Source organism: Carcharodon carcharias, chromosome 15 (assembly GCF_017639515.1).
Source record: "Carcharodon carcharias isolate sCarCar2 chromosome 15, sCarCar2.pri, whole genome shotgun sequence".
Classification (NCBI taxonomy): domain Eukaryota; kingdom Metazoa; phylum Chordata; class Chondrichthyes; order Lamniformes; family Lamnidae; genus Carcharodon; species Carcharodon carcharias.
The window spans coordinates 38,564,265-38,572,055 of record NC_054481.1 but is presented as its reverse complement, the minus strand read 5'-3'; positions in this window follow the sequence as shown (position 1 = coordinate 38,572,055).

The window sequence follows — 7,791 nt, the reverse complement described above, 5'->3', positions numbered from 1 at the left end:
ACTGAAAGGCAATCGTGTATATTGGTATAACCCTTTGTGGGTATTGACAAATTCCCAGGAGCCATTATCCAGTTCTAGTTGTTGATAAGCATGACTCATGTACAATACTTTGTGTGCAATGTCCTTCCTGCCAGCTTGGCATACAGGTCTTCGATTTTTGGAATGGGGAGCCTATCCAGCTTGGCTACCTTATTGACTGTCAGTTTGTAGTTCCTACGAATTCGGATGCTTTAGTCAAGTTTAAGGATGGGGACTATGGGTGCTGCGCACCCTGGGAACTGAACAGGTCATATATCGCCCAATTTCTCAAGTCAGTTCAGCTCTGTGTCGACTTTTTCTAGCAGGGTGTGTGGCACCAGTCTCACCTTCATGAAGCGAGGGGTTGTCTCTGGATCCACATGAATCTTGCCTGCAGGCCCTGGATTTTCCCCAGTTCGTCTTTGAAGACAGTGGCGTACTTTCTGAGTAGCTCTGGTAACCCACTTGCTCTCAACTGGAAAATTTCAGTTCATTCTGACTTAATCTCCTTTAACCAGTTTCATCCCAGGAGGCTTGACCCTTCACATGCTACCACCATCAAGGGTTTGCCAATTAGTTTCCATAATGAACAGTTACTTTGCTTGTGCCTCTTGCTTGAATGTCTTCACTGGTGTATGTTTTTAGCTTGGCAGCTGTTTGTTCTAAACTTAATTGATTTTCATCATAATTCAAATATCTTAAGGTATGTTCCCCAATTACTGTGGTGGAAGCTCCCGTGTCCATTTCTATTTTAACAAATTTGCTATTTACTTTCACTGTGGTAAATACTGGTTCTGTCTTTCCAGCTTTCAGATTAAACAACAAGTAAATGTCTGAATTTGCTGTTCCAATATTCTAAATTTCATTGGGCTTCTTCTTTTGTTTACAATCCTGCTTGAATCTTTCCTTGCACTGCCTCATTATATATCCATTTCTGTGACAATAATCGCATTCGAATTTTTAAAACTGCTAATCGCTAAAAGACCTCTTTTAAAATTATTCTTCGACCTTGCTACTAAGTTATTTTTCTTATTTCCCGCTTCTCGGCAGAGTCCCGCATTTTCACGCCACTTTCGTTTGAGGTTTCCCACCTGATGTGGAGGATGGCACCATTTTGCGCACCCTGTATTGCTTTTGAATTTCTTACCACACTTTCCATGGCCAATGCTATCTCTAGCACCTTCTTGAAATCCAGATTCACTTCGGACAATAATCTTTTCTGAATAGTGTCCTCTTTCACGCCATACACTAGATCTCTAAGCATGTCATTCAGGGTCGTACCGAACTCACAATATTCTGTTAGATGCTTCAAATTTGCCAAGTAGCATGCAATTGTCTCACCTGGGGCTCTATTTCGTGAATTAAACCTGAACCTCTGCATCGTGACTGAGGGGTTGAAAGTGACCCTTCACATGGTCCACTAATTCATCAAAATTCTTTGAATCTGAGTCACTGGGTGCCATCAAACTTCAAATCAAACTGCACGTTTTGCTCCCACAAGTACTCAAGAAGATCATTCGCCTCTTCCCCTGTTATCTCGTTCACTTGAAAAAAGAACATGAGGCGTTCTATGTATTGAGACCAATTGTCAGAGGCTGGTTCAAATGGATCAATTCTCCAAAATTGTGGCATTTTGAGAGAGGATAACTTCTTCAATTCTAACAGAACTTGCTACTTACAATCACTGGGCGAGGTACAATGCCGATTTCTTTCTAACTTGATTTCTTCTGTTCAACCCTGTTTTATCCTCATCGCCAGTTTGTTGTAAGGGTGGTTGAGTTGTACTATTAGTAATAGAATTGAACTGCAGATGCTTCTTAAGTGGAAACATTAAGTTTATTTACAATATACTCAGTAGCAACTGCACATGTGCTTTTAGCTCCAACTCTATCTCTAGACTGTCTGCTGAGGTAGCACATGATACTCTGCTATTGGTTACTACAGATCATGTGATCTATCCTAACATGTTTTATTCTTATAGGTACATTACACACTAAATAAAACCATAATTATCACAACCATTTTCAACTGTTATGGATTGTATAATTCTGTCTGTTTAGCTAATGCATTGTGACTAAACTGTTGCTTCTTAATGAACTTAATAAACTATCTTAAAATTACTCATGAATGACTGCCTATCTTAGGTATCTGTAGCTCCCAAACATAAAATCTTACAAAAGGAAGTCTTATTTTTGTGCAATGAAATTATACTTATACACAGAAGGACTGGCAGAACTATAGCAAGAGAAAAGGCACAGAAAATCAGTGCTGAACCAAGGTTTGAACAACATGAAAGTGGACATTGATATTTCTGCTGGAACTTGCTTCTATTTTTATGTTAAGTGGATTCTGACTTGACAAGTATTCAATAGAGCATTCCAAATAATATGAAAACTGACCGAGGCATCGCAACATCCATTTGTTGTGGGAGAGGATGTGCCACTAGCTTAGTATGAGGTTTGGGACTTCTGATGGAAGCTGCTTACTTGACAGCAAAGAAGATGAGAAATAGACACAGATAAATGGAATTGAAATTCTATTTTTTCTTCAGATCCCAATTCTGGCTGTTTCTGCTCATGGTGCTATCATGCATCAAAGAGGGGCAAGACTAACTATGAAAGTTAATGCTGCCGGCATTGCTTTAAATGTTATCATCTTCTTGTGACTCAGATGTTGAAATGAATGTGGTGATTCACTTAAATTCTTTCAACATTTTGTTGGATTAAATCGGATTTACCATCCCCCGCTCCTCACTCAGCACTCTACACAGAAACCCAGCACTGCTTCCAGATTTCACGGGGGAGGGACTCTGCAGTGAGAGCTCTATCTAATAGACTGTCACCTGCTGCATGACCGCTCAGTTGATGAATTCAATTCTAGGAGGACTGGCGATGATTGTGCGTTTGTAGTTTCCCAGCTAAAGGAGAAACTGAACTCAGTTCTGACCCAAACACGATTTTGGTGGTTGCAGTATTGGGTGGAGTTTTCCACTCCTGCCAGCAGCAGGAATCTTGGTGGGCGGCAGAGCAAGAGTTGCCAGGAAGCTAAAAATCAATTTCCCGAAGTTGGGAAATTAGTTTGGAATCTTGTGCTCCTGACTTTCATGGTGGGTTAAAGGTGGGTCAAGTGTCCTGCAGAGCAATGTTGGGAACCCCATTTGTATCTCATGAATGCTCATTAAAAGCCTGTTATAGAGTTGATCTTCATTCAAATTTTCTCGATGGACACATTTAACTTTATTTACAAGACAGCAGCAGAAACTATGCGCATGCATCAAACTCCATAACTCAAGATGAACTCATTACTAGAGGTTCCCTGCATTGCTAACTCATTGGTTTACAGAGATCATGTGACCTTACAACACAGGATTATTCTTAAAGCTACAGTACTACATTTCCCAAAATGATATTTACTACATTCCTTCCCCTTTAACTTTTCTGTACATTTTGTATTTGCAAGGATATTTATCTCGTGACATTACAATATTTACACAGGTCATGAAATTACAAGTTCAGCCTTTCAGTTGGCTTCCTGATCCGCGTGGAACATCGCAGATCCACAACTTCTGATTCTTTGTCAGGAAACGCAACCTGTGGAACCGCATTAACATCAGGTACCTCATTAGGCACTTGCAGCTCAGTGTCTTCCACTTCGACAAAGACATCAAGCATGTCTGTCCTTGGTTGAACGGCTTCCACAGGAACCACTGGTTCAGCCGTGGTTACAGGTGGAGTATCATTTTGTTGGGGTATCTCTCTTTTTCTTAAATGACCCACATGATTATGAGCGATTCAGTCCTCCACATCCACGTGGTACGGCAATGGTTCAGTTACAGAACTCACTTTACTTGGTAACCACTTTGGTCCTCCACTGAAATTCTTTCCATATATTGCTTCTCCAACAGTAAATTGTCACTCACGACTATGCAAATCATGAGTCGCTTTTTGGTTCCCTTGACTGTTCTCCACCTTCCCTTCCAAATTGGGAAGCATTAGGCTTAGTCTTGTATGAAGATGGTGCCTCATCAGTAATTCTGTATCCTCTTTCTACATGTCTTCTTTTTACCACAGAATTTAGTCTCGGCCTTCTTTTGACTTTACTGTCTTCTCTCAGATGCAATCTCAACTTGTCTCAGTTCAGTAGTTGAGCTACCCATGACTTCATTACCTACTTGCATCCTGGAAAGTTCTCCGACTTTTGCTTTCAAAGCCTCTTATGCTTCATTCAGCTGATTCTTCAGCTCTTTTGCCTCCTTCTTGTATCTGTTGGCTTCCTCCTGGAAACATCAATATTGTTGGGTCTTCTCTTCCAACTGGTTCTTCAATTTATTCAGAGAGGTGTTAAATTTTAAGTTTTAGGAGAATTTCCCTTTGTATTTTCTCAAAGGCACAAACTTCGACTTGAGGCAACCTTGTAGTGTGCGAAGGTAAAGGTCTCTCAACAGGTTTTCCTTTTCTTTGTGAAGTTTATCTTTATCTTGAACTCTGTCATTCAGCATAGAATTTCCTTAAGTTTCTTTTGCTGTTCTTCCATGTTGTTGTTTAACACAGTCTTCATTTTTTCAGGTTGTTGAATCCTTATGCACTCATGTTTCATCCAGTTGCGGTCACTGGACCCTTCAGGCTCCTTCCGAAGTACCTTGCCTTGTTCGTTTTTCAACTCAGGAGCTCTTTCTGCTTCCTTTTTGAAATCTCACTGGCCAATCAAGGTTAATTCCCCTCAGCCAACTTAGACCTAGAAGGCTTGGTCTTCTGCCTTCTAATACCATCACTGGTAGAAGCACATTTTCAACCTGGCAGATGTTTGTTCCAAATTTGATTGTTGGCCACCTTTATTTAAATATCTGAAAATGTGTTCTCTGATTACAGTGATAGAAGCACTCGTGCCTACTTCCATTTTTAATGGTTTACCATTCACTTGCACTGTAACAAATATTGGCTCTGTCTTCCCAACTGTCATGTTGAATAATGAATAAATGTCAGAATTGGTTGCTTCTGGCTCTTTTACACTATAGACTTCATTGGACTTCGTTTGTTGTTTCGAGTTCAGTTTAAATCCCACGATGCACTGTCTCATTATGTGTCCACTTCTGCGACAAAAATAATATTCTACTTTTTAAAATGACCAATTGCTAGATTGTTTCCACATTGATGAAAATTACTTTTCAATTTAGTTGCTAAGTGGTTTCCTCTCATTTTTCGGTTAACGGGAACTGTTTTGCACTTTGCGGTGGAGTCCCAGCTTTTCGCACCACTTTTGGCTGCTTGTTCCTGCCAGACCAGGAGAATGGCACCATTTTGCACCCCTTGAGTTGCTTGTGAATCCCTTAAAGTGCTTTCCATTACCAATGCTACTTCTAATACTTTCTTAAAATCAAGATTCACTTCAGCCAGTAATCTTCGCTGGATAGTGTCTTCCTGCACGTCATATATTAAACGATCTCCGAGCATGTCATTCAGAGTTTCACTAAAATCGCAATATTCCATTAGTTGTTTTAATTTTGATGTAGTTAGCAATTGTCTCCCCTAGGGCTCTATTCTGTGAATTGAACCTGAACTGCTGCATTGTGACTGAGGGCTTGTGTTGCAAATGACCCTTAATGAGGTCTACTAATTCACTGGAAGTCTTGGAATCTGGGGCCATCAAGCTTTGAATTAAACTGTAGATCTTGCTTCCAAAAATACTCAGGAGAAGCGCTCTCTTCTTTTCCTCCACTGTGATTTTGTTAGCTTGAAAGAAGAATGCAAGACGTTGAATAGTCTGCCGCTGGCTCAAAGGGATCGATTCTGCTAAACTGTAGTATTTCGGATGAATATATCTTCTATTCTCGTCGCCAGTTTGTTATGGAGTTGATCTTTGGACAACTTTGCTTAGTGGAAACATTTAACTTGATTTACAAGACAGCAGCAGCAACTACACATTGCATCAAACTCCGTAACTAAAGAATAACTTCCTACTAGAGGTTCCCCGCACTGCTAACACATTGGTTTACACAGATCATGTGATCTTACAACACAGGATTATTCTTAAAGCTACAGTCCTACGTTTCCCAAATCTATAATTACTACAAAGCCCAACTCACTGGAACATTGTCCCCCCTCCAAATTTAATGCCCGTCAGTGGGAATTTAGAACATTGTGTTTCTTGACTGTAAATAAGTGCGTGTGTCTGGCAAGGTCGACTTCTTCCTGGACTTTCACGTCAGCAGATGCTGCTTTCGCCTTCCTTTCACGCCGTCACTGAGAGATATCAGCTGCCTGTCAGGCAGGCTGCACCAAGGTTGGGCACAGAGGAGCAGTACTGTGGAGGGAGTGGGGAGTCAAGTAGTAGAGTGGAAGAGTGATTGGCTGTCTGGGTGCCATTCAAATATGGTGCCTAGATGTTGGAGCCTATGAGGTGATGGTGGGGGTGGGCCACATCCTGCCTGCCCTGCCACGAGATTCGACGTGCTCATCGTGGCTGCATAATTAATAAGCTTAACAGCGCAAGATCTCATGTGTTCAGTTGCCCCACTCTCGAGCGGAAGTCACTCCGAATTTTGCTTCTGCCATTGGACTTTGTCTCCAGAATGGAAAATTCTGCCCATTGTCTCATTAAGGTCCTACCGTTGTAACAATGTGCTTAGAGGACAGCTTGATCCATAATGAAAAGTCAATTATTGATTAAATGTAATAGTTGCTAATAGGAGTGTAGCGATTGGATTTCTATTACAAATTATATCATAATTAATCAACATCAAGGACCAGGCAGCCAGATCAAATGTACATTTTAATGTGAAGGAGGACTTGAGCCCAGGCAATCATTGATCCAGGCCATACAGACATCCTTCACTCTCCATTTTGAATTGAAAATTTTGTCCTTGTTTTTTATATTCCCATTATAAATTCCTACAGCTGCCTTTATAAACGAAAGTGCTGGTGTGAATGGTTTACATTCTCAGGTGGCTGTAAAGGATTCCATGGAGCTATTTGAAGAAGATCAGGGGAGTTCTCTTTCATGTCTTGGCGGATATTTATGCCTAAACCAACATCATTAGGACAAGATTATCTGGCCATTATCACATTTCTCTCTTTGGGACCATGCTGTGTGCAAGTTGGCTGCTATATTTTCTTACATTACAACAGTGACTATACTGCAGATGTTCTTCGTTGGCACTTTGGAAGAACCTGAGGTTCTGAAAGGTGCTATGTAAATACAAGTTTTTCTTTCTGTAATTATAAACTCCTGCGTGTGGAACTGCTACTTTGTTCTGAAGTGTTGACATTTCTTTTAATTTATTTTTGGGGCATGGGTTGCACACTGTTTGTGGGTTTCCCTGCAAGTCAAATTCTTCAAAGGGCCTTCAAATCTCCAATGAAACAATTGACAGAGCATAGAGAACAGCCAGAATAACAAAACAATTATATCACAAAACAAATCACAGGGAAATGCAAATGAGAAAAATAATTTAGCCCATCTCTGTTCATCCCTTGAAATAACATTTATAATGCTTCCATCACAATATTTAACTGTCTCTTAAATATTTCAAGATTTTCACTCCACCCACTCCACGTATTAATCACTCTTTGCATGAAGATCTTCCTGAAAGCAGTATTAAATTTGCAGTTTGCCAGTTTGAACCTATGCCCCTTGAAAAGTTGCTTCACAGAGATCTTTCATGAGCTATTATCCTACATGGACCTCTGAAAGGTTGGCTCTTTTCAAGGGTCAAGAGTTCATGTCTCTCTAATGTTTCTGTATAATTCAAACTCCTGATGCCAGAAACCAACCTCT